Source organism: Seriola aureovittata, chromosome 2, assembly GCF_021018895.1.
Source record: "Seriola aureovittata isolate HTS-2021-v1 ecotype China chromosome 2, ASM2101889v1, whole genome shotgun sequence".
Classification (NCBI taxonomy): Eukaryota; Metazoa; Chordata; class Actinopteri; order Carangiformes; family Carangidae; genus Seriola; species Seriola aureovittata.
This window is the reverse complement of record NC_079365.1, coordinates 10,947,501-10,960,340: the sequence shown is the minus strand read 5'-3', so window position 1 is coordinate 10,960,340 and position 12,840 is coordinate 10,947,501. Positions and strand designations below refer to the sequence as shown.

General features: G+C 42.4%; 1 protein-coding gene across 4 annotated transcripts in view; it reads left to right on the top strand.

The window, feature by feature from the left end:
* The window catches only part of LOC130177423 (plexin-A1-like), a 187,617-nt gene that overhangs the window by 86,487 nt on the left and 88,290 nt on the right, over nucleotides 1–12,840 (top strand). The window lies entirely within an intron of this gene.

The following is a 12,840-nucleotide window of genomic DNA, read 5'->3' as shown; positions in this document are numbered from 1 at the left end:
CTTTGATGGTGAGACAGGGAGGAGGAAGGATAGGGGGAGGGGGAAGAGAGCGTGTCGCATCTCTGTTGCTCCCCAGGCCCAGCTGCTCCTCTCGTTTTTCTGTCTCATTAGTGTGGTGAGTGAAGGAAGCAGAGATGGAGAGAGGGGAGCGAAAAGAAAGTGGGGTTGTACATGATGTGAATATGTCTGTATTTAATAGATCTAAAACGGGCTTTGGGAAAAGACCATCTGATTAAACAGGGTGAGATATGTGTCTGAGGTCTGTTTAGGAAAAGGTATTTGAGGCGAGTGTAGCCTGCTAATCCAAAGCCCAGCCATAAACTGTTCTTTTGTCAAAGGCCAGTGGTTCACGACTGAAGCTGCAGTAATTACAATGGTAATCTGTGATGCACACTATGTATTCCAAATAAACGCCTGTTATGGCAGAATAGTGTTTGAATTTTTTGACATGGGTACAGATATGATGCCTGAGTTTTGGTATCAACCAAGAAATACAAGCAAAGTTTCTCAATCCATTCCTCTTAATGCTATCTAACAAGCCAAAAAGTTTTCAGGGCCAGTTTTTGATTGTTCATTTTCTACTGATTTCTATGATGGGGTAAGTCTAGATCCACAGTCTATGATCCCATAGAGAAACGATACACATATATTTGTAATGCTTCAGGTCTGATTTAAAGCTGATTATATTCATCCTTGATTAGGATTGGACATTTTTTACATTTTTAAGTGCGTCAAGTGTGACTGATCAATTAATTCCTCAAATGCTGATTCAGAAATATCACAGAAAATGATGTCCTCTGCCACATTATTTGATAATATACACAAGCACTTTTTCTCTAAAAAGCTGGGAATTGTTTCGCTCTGTTGAAGGGTCAGTGTCATCCCTCTGAGTATGATATTTTGAATAATGCTGCATAGGTGCACATTACCTCAGATACCAGCAGGGGCTGTTACTGTAGAATCATCATTAGCTGCTAATGCCAACAATTTACCTTATGTTGACAGTTCGCCTCAGTCACTTTGCTGTCAGTGCACATGTTGCCCTGTTAAATCAGAAGCAAGGTTTGACAAGCACTGGCAAATTTTATGATACAATTGTGTGTTGCTAAAACTGCTCGCACAATGTTAAGATTGCAGGCAGCGTGGAGCACAGACATTTCTTTTAGTGTAGGAATGATGTGCATCGCTTGAAGCAGGTATGTGATTGTGGAGAACGTGTACTCGAGGTGCAGAGGCACGCAATTGGAGTTGAATCACTGTAGTTTTATATTAGCAACACAAAGAGAAATAATGGACATTTATTGTTGAAGATCAGTCTTTGAAATAGGTTTACCAGCAATATGTGGTGACACAGTTGCTGTTAGTGTTTGTGTGAGCATGTCTTTGTGACTTGGTGACCTGCTCCACTTAATCTTGGCAGCTAGAGCAGCTAAGGGCATGAGGGACACACACACACACACACACACACACACACACACACACTGACACACACACACACACACACACACACATTTTTACTTATACACAGTAGTACAAGACAATAACAAACGCTCAGGCTCACACACTTCATATACACACCCAAACCCCATTTACACTTGTCTCCATCCACCTCCCATCATGCCCTATTCTTCAGAACATCGCACATACTCTGATCACACACATACACACACACCTTCATCTCGCTGTGTTTGATCCCTGTTAATGGTTAGCAGGCTTGGGTTAAGCAGAACGGGGGGCTGTGGTTGCCAGACCTCCTAACTAAACCCCCTTTCCAGCATTAATGACTAGAGGGGGCAATTCCCTTCTTTCGCTCTCCGTCCTACCCTCATCTTTATCCTTTGCCCACCATCTATACTGCTATGCCTCCACCATCCCTGCTTTTATAAATCCTTGCATCGGCTGCTGCACACACACACACACACTCGTACATGCTCCCATGTTTTCATCTAAGCCCAAATTGAGTCCTCCCCTCTCAACTGCCTTCTACTGATCCCATTCCCATGTTTTTAATGATCTCTCACTATCGCTGCTGCACCCCCCACCCTGCTCTCTCGCTCTCCCTCTGTCTCACACACACACACACACACACACACACACACACACACACACTGGTGGTCTCTTTCTCAAACGAGACAGAGGTGGAAAATTGTGGAATTGAGAGAAGGATGGATAAATGAGGGGAAGGAGGAAGAATATGAGGGATGATGGTAGGTGGCTGGTTTTGAGCTAAAAGAGCATGCTACAGTACAACACACACACACACTCATACACTCACATGAGCACAGCAGTAATCTTGCATGAGGAATGCAACCATGCCCCCTTTTTTTTTTTTTGCTATTTTCTCATGATACACACAGCCCTGCTCTTATCCTGCGAGTCAACAGCTCTCTCTGTGTGTGTGTGTGTGTGTGTGTGTGTGTGTGTGTGTGTGTGTGTGTGTGTGTGTGTGTGTGTGTGTGTGTGTGTGTGTGTGTGTGTGTGTGTGTGTGTGTGTGTGTGTGTGTGTGTGTGTGTGTGTGTGCGTGCGCGCGCGCGCGCACGCGTGCGTGCGTAGCTAGTTGCCTGCAGGGGTTCCTCAGACAAGCCAAGCACATTAAGGTGTCACTGGACATATCCACTGATGCGTAGCCCATGACAAGTCCTCCCTCCTTCCCCCATGCTCTCTTTCTCTCTCTCTCTCTTTCACACACACACACACACACACGCATGCGCACACACACACACACAAATGAAGACTCAGGCTGTGAGTCAGAGTTAGGGGCGAGGCCCAGTGATTTATGACTCGCTGCGTTCCAGCTATATTCATCACTGTCATTATTATCAATGGAGGATATGACAGCAGGAGAGGACGGCCTGCTGTGTGTGTGTGTTTTTAAGTGTGTGTGTGTGTTTGATGAGACAGTATGTTATTACAGGAAACTTAAATCCGTTTATTTTAGACTGCAGTTGATGTTGAATGGATTTGTGTGCTTGCTGTTGTTTGCTGTTGTTGGTTATTTCACTTTGTGTGTGTAAGCAAACAGGTAAAGGTCTACATCAGCTGATATTTTGGAAATCTTGGCATTATTGATAAGGATCCATTCACTCACTACCAAGCTACACACACACACACACACACACACACACACACACACTGCCCTATTCATATCATCACAACTATGTTATTGTTGGATGAAATGGAAAAATATTTGCATCCAGATTAGAAACTTTAAGTGCTGCTGGGTAGCTGATGTGTTTTCTTTTCGCAGAAATGTGAAAATCTTCACAAAGAACATTGTCACTCTTTCACTCAACACAAACTTTGTAATCATTTCTCTTTTGTGCAAAAACTGATGCTGTGGGAATTCCTCTCATGGTTTCTTGGTTCAGTCAAGACGCTTTGCATCATCAAATCATTTCCTCTTCTGTTTCACAGCCAAAAAGATAGAAAGCTCTGACTGAATTTGATGCTGCAGCTGCCATTCTTGCCGCCTTTGTACACATGCTCAGCCTCAGTGTCATACACACACGGACATGCACATCCTTATGTCTTTGATGGCAGCCATGCATATGATATCGGTGTGGTGTGCAGTGCTGGCTAATTGCTGAAAGCATGAATATTCATCTCTACCAGTGTGGGAAGGGGGAATGAGTTTGGAGCAAGTGTGATCGTCCTAGAAACAGGCAAGAAGGACTTGCATGGCTTGATACAGTGGAGGGAGATGATGTATTATGTGTATGCATGAGACAACCTTTGTTCAAGTGTCAAGGATACTACACTGACTGTTACAGTGTGTATGTGTGTGTGCACACGCGTTCATAAAAACATGTATGGCTCAATTGCATTTTGTACCAGTAATGATGTTGTGTGTTGATTCAACCACACCTGCATGTCTTTGTAGGAATCTGCATTTGTAAACACACTTGGCATTCAAACATATGTGTGTGTGTGTGTGTGTGTATGTGTGTGTGTGTGTGTGTGTGTGTGTGTGTGTGTGTGTGTGTGTGTGTGTGTGTGTGTGTGTGTGTGTGTGTGTGTGTGTGTGTGTGTGTGTGTGTGTGTGTGTGTGTGTGTGTGTGTGTGTGTGTGTGTGTGTGTGGGCTAACACCATTGTCTGACTTTCCATTCAGCATCTGAAAGAGATTTCCCCCACCACGACTCACATCCCTCCAAGGAATCTGTATCCATGCATGTGCATGCGGACAAGTTCTTGTGCCATTCACAAGATGTTGGTTTGAGTCCCTACAATAGCAAACAATGGTCTCTATTGTGTTGTTGGCTCACTCAACAAGCTCTCATCAAGTAATATCTTGCCCATAGGGTTTCGTCTGACATCAATCCTGTGTGTGTGTGTGTGTGTGTGTGCGTGTGTGCGTGCGTGCGTGCGTGTCGATCTGTTTACATTCACATATTACTGGTTCACTGCCAATCTCATTAGCAAACACATTAGCACAGACTGACATCAACACACATAATAAGCAGCTGGTTGTATCAATCAAGACTGACACTTTAGTGAACTAGATACAGCTAATCAGTCAGTTCTAAGTATCTCAAAGATTAATTTTCCACGATTTATCAAACTCTGGTCGACTAAGAAACTCCCAAAGTTAACAAGCGCATAATGCAGCATTTAAACACCAGCATCAGTGTAAAGCTTGAGTGAATACTACTCATATGTCCTCTATCCCACACACACACACACACACACACACACACACGCGCAGACACACGCACACACATACACTCTTTGTGTGAGGAGGGGGTCATTGTTATGTAAATGTTAGTAGACCTGGTGCAGAGAGGCGAATCAGAAGGGATGGGTGCTGGTGCAGGTGGGGGTGTAGCCATGTAGGTAAATGGCACTCAATTACAGGAGTTCAAGCCATTATAGCACCTTTCTCAGCATAGGACAGTGCACACATACATCCAATGCATACTCAAAACTGTGAATCATATACACAATCAGATGTATGTAGGTGTCCACATTTATCTTAGCTGTTGTTATAACAGCAAAGGGGCCAAGACGCATCATTGTACTGGTTTGTGAATATCTCTGTGTCCATGGTGATAGGTCGTTCACAGGGCACGTCCATGTTGAAAACCTTTGTTCTAGGCTTCAGCAGAGAATGTACTTCTTGAGAAGACTCAGTAAATAGCAAACTTACGTTTCTGTTTTATCAAACAATCCTAGACAGTGTAATTCAAAATGGCAAGTCTGTTCTGGTAAACTGGCATATGAGGATTTGTAGCTTTTTGTTCATAGTAAACTGAAAGTCTTTGAGCTGTTGTTTGGGTAAAGTAAGCTAATTGATGATGTCACCTAGGGCTATAGTAAACTGTGATGGGCATTTGTCACAATTAAACATTTAACAGACAAAGCCTGTTAATGGTCAATTGAGACAATAACCTACAACTTGATAGATTAAAAAAAGAGTTGTTAGTTGCAGCAATAGTCCTTACATGTCTATGATATGATGAAAAAAGAGAAAAAGAAAAAAAAAGAGAGACAATGATAATTTCTCTTAACAGTAGCAGACGTGAGGACATTTGCCAAGATACCCAGAGAGGGACGGTTTCCATGTGTCTTAATGTCTCAAACATCACGTCTCACTTTCGCTTTCTCGCTTAATTGTTTCCTTCCTTTTCTCTCACACCCCTATTTCCAGTCCTATCATTCTCTCGTGTGGTTTTTCCCATTTTTTCCCCCCATTTCAAAAAAGAAAAAAAATGCGTGCTTGATTGAGTGTGTGCATGCCCCATCAGAAAAGTGTGCTCAGACACTTGTCTTAGGCGTGATGCTATCGGTCCTAATGGAAGTCTAGTTGTCACTAGACAGCTTTGTCTTTCTCTCATCTCTCTCTGTTTTACTCCGTCGTCTTTTCCCAAAGGATGGCGTGATAGAGCAGACTGATAGGGTTAGAAAAGAGGGCGAGATGGATAGGGGAGTTAATGGTTTCTCTCTCCCTCCATCTCCTCCTGCTCCCCCTTTCTTGTCAATCACTATCAATCGGCCGTACGATCAGTCCTCCTGTTGCTTGACAGTGATTGGGGCAGAAAGATGTGGCTCTGACTGATTGTCATGGAATGAGGCCAATCAAAAGCTGGCATGGCCCACGGAGCCACTCCGAGTGGCACATCACCGTTTTCAGTCCTGTGCCTTAACCACAAGCCACTTTGGGTAGAACAATGAAGTGTCGCTCATGCATGACAGCGCAGGGAATTGTTTTGAAACTGAGTCAAATTTCTTTTCAAATTCATGCACAGCAGGCCTCGTCGGACCCAGTTATGAAGTATCAAATGAGGGAAAAGCTCAGTGGAAAAGTGGAATAGCAATTTTTCTTCCAGTGTTCACTGTCAGAAATTACAAAAAGAAAGAACATGATATTAATAAATACAGCTGGAAAGACATTTGTGCATTACAAGTAGGGCTGCAACTAATGATTGCTTTCATTACTGATTAATTTGTTAATGTTATGTTTAATTACTGTTTTTGTCGATAAAATGCGAAAGAAAAGTGGGAAAATGTCCATCAAAAGTTCCAAGTGATTTTATTGAAATTGCTAGTTTAGTCCAATCATTAGTTTAAAACCAAAGAGATTCAGTTTAAAATGCAAAGAGCAGTTCACATGTTCATATTTGAGAAGCTGAAACTCGCAAATGTTGCACTTTATTTTTTTTAAAGATTAAAGCTGCACATAACCAATTTGAAACACTGAGTGGTTTACTACTAAGTTGAATAATGTTTTTATTCAGCTCTTATTTTCTGGACTCTGTCAAATATGAGAAAATAACCCTGAGTTTGACCCAAACTAAAGACAAAAACCTGAAATATCTTTTCCTCTGCTGCATCTGTTTTGACCATTGTGCAAAAGTAGATTGCTGGACTACCTCTTTAACATATCATTTAGTTGACTAAATGTGTCGGTACTAATAAGTATCTGTGTCTCTCATGAATCATGGTTGCATGTACCAGTTTATAATACTATAACGTATATTGAAATATTGCAACATTAGCAGGGATAGATAAGAAAAAAAAAAACCACAACAAATATTGATGAGATCTTCAAAAACTGCTTCCACATATTTTTGGGTTTGTTGTTGTGACATCACTTTATTAAAATATGAATTACTTTCAACCTCTCAAAGGCTCCAGTAAAACTTTTTGGCAGTCATTTTGAAAAACAGCACAGATATTACCTCGCAGTCAATCAGACAGATTTAGTTTATTCTGGTCAGTTCTTTGCCATCTCCCCGTAGTCACATCCATCCACACACCCACCAGGCACAACTTCCACACACAAACTCTTCCGACAACAAATAGAGAAAAGCAGCATTTTTTCCCCTCTCTTCTTCTTCTCTGCTTCTCTCTGTCTGTGTATATGGTGGTGGCTTGGCAGTGCTAATGGAAATGCCAGCTGTGTGGGTCCTCACTCCTCACCAAGTCCATTTACTAAAGTGACAGAATCATTTACTAGGCAGCCGGCCTCTCCCATCCTCACTTAATTAGAAGACCCCTAGGCCTGTCTACCTTAGCCGGTCACATTTACCTCTTTCTCTTTCTCTCTCTCCCTCCCTCTCTTCACAGTGTCTTTGTTCCAATTCTTTGTTTTCTGCGGTCTTTCAATCTCTGTCTCTTCCTTCGTCTCTGTCTTAGTTTTCCTCTTTTACTCTCTCATTCCACTTCGTCCCTCTCTCCTCCTCTCTCTTTCTATCAGACTCTCCACCTTCACATGAAGGACAGCGTATTATGGACAAATGGCTACAGAAGGAATGAGAGTGTATTGACCTATAGTTTAAGATTAGCTCCTTTTGGAAGAGTTAATGGGAATGTCCATATGATGAGGATAGTGATGAAGAGCGATGAGTTTCCACATCTTTATTTTTCAAAGTTTTAGCCATTCTGGGTTTTCTCTTCAATTTGTTTGTGTGGCCAGTCCTCACTGTTGATTTACTGTTGCACTTACATCAGACCGCCCCCTCAAAGTTAAAGTATATCTTATTGTCTTTCTTTTATTTTTTTTGTTGGAAAAGAATCATTAAAAAAAACAAAAAAAAACACGTCTGCTTAGTCTATAAGCAAAATGGCACTTAGATTATCATCATTATGAAGGACTAGGAGATGTCTGTTTGGTTGTTGGACTTTTGGAGCCATTTTCATGCATTTGTAAAGATTTGTTGAACACTCCAAAAGTTTTTTTATTTGAAGGTGTTTCTGTATTAGTTTGAAAGTGCTTGCATACATACACTTACACTAAGAAAGCATAATCCTATCATGGGCACCCTGCTTTTTTGTGTAGTGTGTATATGTTCTCTCATAGCGGTTTCCTAGGAGAAGGGAATTTGAGTTGTCTTCTTCATTGGCCCCGAACTCACAATATGTGCACACACAAATGACAAATAAATAAGTTGTGTGATCTGCCTCTTGTTTTCACTGGAATGGAATATAGAAGAAGAGATGAAAACAGTCTTTCAGAAGAGGCAAAACAAAGGAGCGGATGAATAATTGAGCCTGGTTCAGGAGAAAAAGATAAATTAAAGAGGCGATAAAGAAGGAAAGCTGATCGGGAGGGAGAAACAGCCGACAAAACACAAAATGAGAGAGATAAATATAGCGAAGGAGGCAGGAAGGGCAGTGGGCCCAAGAAATACTGCAGGGAGTGAGTTTTGAGAGAGAAAACAAGAGATTACAGCTATCATAGTGGGCACTATTTTCTTCCACTGTGACACACAAAGACCTAATTCACTAAAACAGGTCTGCAGCAAACAATTTCAGTTGACCACAATGGCCAGATCTGTCCATAACATCTCTGCAGTGTAACAGCAATTTGGTATTTGGACATCATTCAGCAAATTGGATGTGACAGCAGATGATTTTTCGATAGAACACAATGATGTGAATGCTGTTTTTCACTTTTCGTTTCTCCCACTACACGACCTTAACCCATCCTCCTCCTTTTTACCCATCCTTCAGCACCTCTTCTTCTTTTTCAGTGCCAAACTCTGCTAGTCTTGTTTGCTCTCCTTCTTATCTCCAGTCAGTCAACACATCGAGCTCCTAGCCCGCCATTGATCTCGTAAGCCCCTTACAATCCAGTCAATGCGCACATGCTAACCTAGCCTTTGATACAAGCCCCCAGCAGGTATTCCAGCACTGAAAGAACGAGCTCACTTACAGGGACAACCTGTTGAGAGCCATATTGCACTTTGCCTAAGGGTTAGCTGGAAAAGCTACTTGCGGCGGATAGAACCACATTTCTAATGATCTGTTGTAGGTATGACATGCAGAATGTGACAACATGAATTACAGTCACTGCACAGTAATGACAAGCACAACACACTTTTTGCAGCTACAGTTTGACCCTAACATACAAATTGAGTTGTATCTGTCTGAATTCCTATATCTCTATCATCCTGGGACATTTAGTGGCAATATAGGTAGATTCTGATTATTTTCTTTTTCCAGTTGCACATGGCTTTTCACTGTCAGCACATGAACCACAAGACATTGGAAAATTATTGGACGATATTAGATTAGTGCAGGTGTGGTTGGTGGCAGTTAAGAGAAGAGGCAATGGAGGGATGATGACAGGGGATAACCTCTCCTCATCTTCCTCCTCCTCCTTTTGCTGTGGGCACCTAAATGTTTGCTGTTTTTTAAACAAGACCTGTGGCAAGGAAAATGTTTTTTGCATTTAATTCTTTGTTTGAATTGGACACTACCTCTGCTTTTTTCCATCTTAACCACAGCTAGTTAAGATTACAGAGTAAGGTTTGGATGAATGGAGTGAAGCAATAAAAGAGCCACAAGTTTATGAGACTTTCTTGCAACAGAACTGATATTTTTTTCCCCAAATACATGCAGTTTTCTTAAATGTATATGGAAAGCTAGCTGTGTATGCATGCTCTTTTCCTTTCACTGGAATCATTCACTTTGACCCTTGGAAGCCTCTCTGTAAATTCAAGTTCTACTACTGTAGGTCCCTTTGCTCCAAGACTAGAGCCATATGAGGTTGAGCGTTAAGCACAAGAGGTTCTGTGGTAGTTGTTCAGGGAGGCATGGGCATTACTAATTTATGAGTCGCATGCAGATATCTCTAAATAACTGAAAATAAACTGTGGTTTCTTCCTCATAGCTCCCAGACAGTATAGCACAGAAAAGAGGCTCTCTTCTAGTAGACATCTCTGCTATGCCCTCTCCTCTTCTCCTCTGTAGACTCTCCCTGTGTTTGAATTTTAAAAAAGGAAGCCACAACAAGGCCGATCCTTTTATGTCTTTAGATTTAACAACCAATGAAAAGCCGCGCTGAAAGCTTTACAGGTCCTCTGGGTTTTGGGGGTGACCGTCGCAAAGCCGGTTAACGGGACGTTTAAAGGCAGGTGATAGCGCTCTGTAAAAACAGATTGGAGAGGAAAGGTGGAAAGTTTATAGCAGAAAGGAGATGTCATGGCATTGTGCTATGGTCAGGGTGGAGGGTTGACAAGAGAGGAAGAGAGAGCGAGAAAGGAGAATTGAGTTACAGCAGTGGATGCTATTGTAAATAAGGAGATGGCAAGAGAGAGGAGATGGCGGGCCTGGTTTATAAGGTCATTTAAAGGAGTAATGTGGCGCGCTGTCAGGAATTGGCTTTCATTAAAAGAGCCATCGAGAGAGACAGAAAGAGGGAGACGGTGAGAGTGTGTGTGTGGGGTGGGGGGTGGGAGGGAAGGGGGGGCAGGCAGTGGAGACAGTGGTCCCGACAAATGCACACACACATTTTTTGGATCTACTTGCAGTTATACAAGTACGTTGCCGCCTCCAGTAAAGCACTTTATATCCCCACTGGGAAAGACAACCCTCATAGCCCCCCTACCACGTCAACAGCTCTGTGCCACTCCCACCCAATAGAAACCGATAGTGTCTTCACCACTACTTGTACAGGAACAATTGTGAACAATAGTCTAAATCTATCATTACACAGGACAGTGATAAGGTTATGCTAGCTCACCAAGGAGCCATAGTGTTAGTATGATTTATGTGGACCATTGTCCTTAATCACAGTCATAATGATTTATGAAGAAGAGAGGGGGAATTGGTTGGTGTCCACGCTAATATGAGGAACAGACCATTCTTACTCCTTCTCTCCAATTTCTCCTTTTTTTAAATCTACTATATGAAAGACATCCTGTGATGATTTTTTTCCTACTAAGGTGTCCAATCACATATCCACAACTACAGCTACTTTTCCCTCATCCATCTATCCATTATCTGTGCATTCATTCTCACTCCTTTTCATCCTCTGCCATCCTGCTATTATCTAAGACATACCAGTCCCTTGTTCATCCTTCTTTCAGCTCTCCTTTCAGATGAAAACTAGACTTGCACTCATTCTGACAATGACACATAGCAGCTGTCTGCCACCATATCCCATCTACTCAGCACAATGTCCTCACCAATTCGCCGCGTGTGTGTCTTCCATTACACTTCTCTTTTCCTCTATTCATCCATCCATCCAGCCAGCTGTACTTCCAGTAGATGACCAACTCCCTCCTTCCCCCTCCAGGTCCTTACTATTGCTCGTTTGCATCATTTCATCTGTCTTTCCCTCTCTCTGGGCAGAAAGCCAGCTAGAAAGCTACAGTCCTGAGGTCTGGATTGCCTTGTTATTGGAGGAGTAAGAGCATGTTTCAGTCTGTAGAATGAATGAATGAGATTCTCAGGGAATCTTTAACAGAAGATTTTGGGGAAGAGAAACATAGAGCATAGAACTTATTGGAAATAAGTAAATGCATGGTGAGGAAAAAAAGGAAATAGATGAAAGAAAAGAAAGGATTAGTGGCACACAGCGTCAAGTGCTTTTGTCTGTCTGCCCTCTGCTTGAGCAATGTTGTTCTGTCAAAGAGCCCCAAAGCCAGTCTGATACAAGACATTCAGTGCATAAATGAGTTCCACCATGTCATATCTATCTCATATCTGTGTTATACTTAAAGCTCACGGAGGAATCCCAGCCCTACTTTAATATTTCAGTGCTGCGTTCCTTTGTCCGCCTGGTTTCCATCCTCCAGCTAACCAGCTTTATCTCTTACCTCAGGCCCCTGCTGTTTTTCTGCCATATGTTTTTTATTTCTCTTATCCCTCCATACGTCTCTCTGTCCCCCTACCCCTAGTTGATAAAAAAAAGTCAGCCCCCACTGGGCCCGACACTACTTCAGTCCCCACATACCACTTGGACGAGGCACTCATGGTTAAATCTGTGTGTGAGTCTGTGTTATAATAGTGTTACCCAAGGGTAGGGTTGTTAAATGCTGTTCCTGATCATCCAGCTCTCTCTGTATTGCATGATTTAAAACAAGCGTGCAATGAGAACTTGATACACACACACACACATGTACACAAACGCACACACACACACACACACACACGCACACACATTGTGAAACGGCGATCAAGCAACTCATCAACTTGGGGCCGGTTGGTGAAGAAAGGTTGAATGTGGCGCTGACACTTTCAGCACATGTGCACGCCCAGACGCTCAAACACAAGCGGTTACTTTGTAGCACTCTAGCATTCTGCACATATGCTAGTAATCTGTCTGTCACACACTTAAACACACTTGTGAATATCTTGAAATAAACACACACTTTCAGACCCATCGGGGTCATGTTGTGATCCATCTGTCATCACCTTTAGCCAGAGAGCAGGGCTAACTTGAACACTTGATCTTGTTTCTTAGGCAACATCTGTAGCCTATCACCACGCTCGTACTTCTAGTGTGGCTGAGTGACTGACGAACACACACACCACACATATGTTGGTCTTTCTTTAGTTGTGAGGACACTCATTGACATTATGCATTTCCTAGCCCCTTACACTAACCTTGACC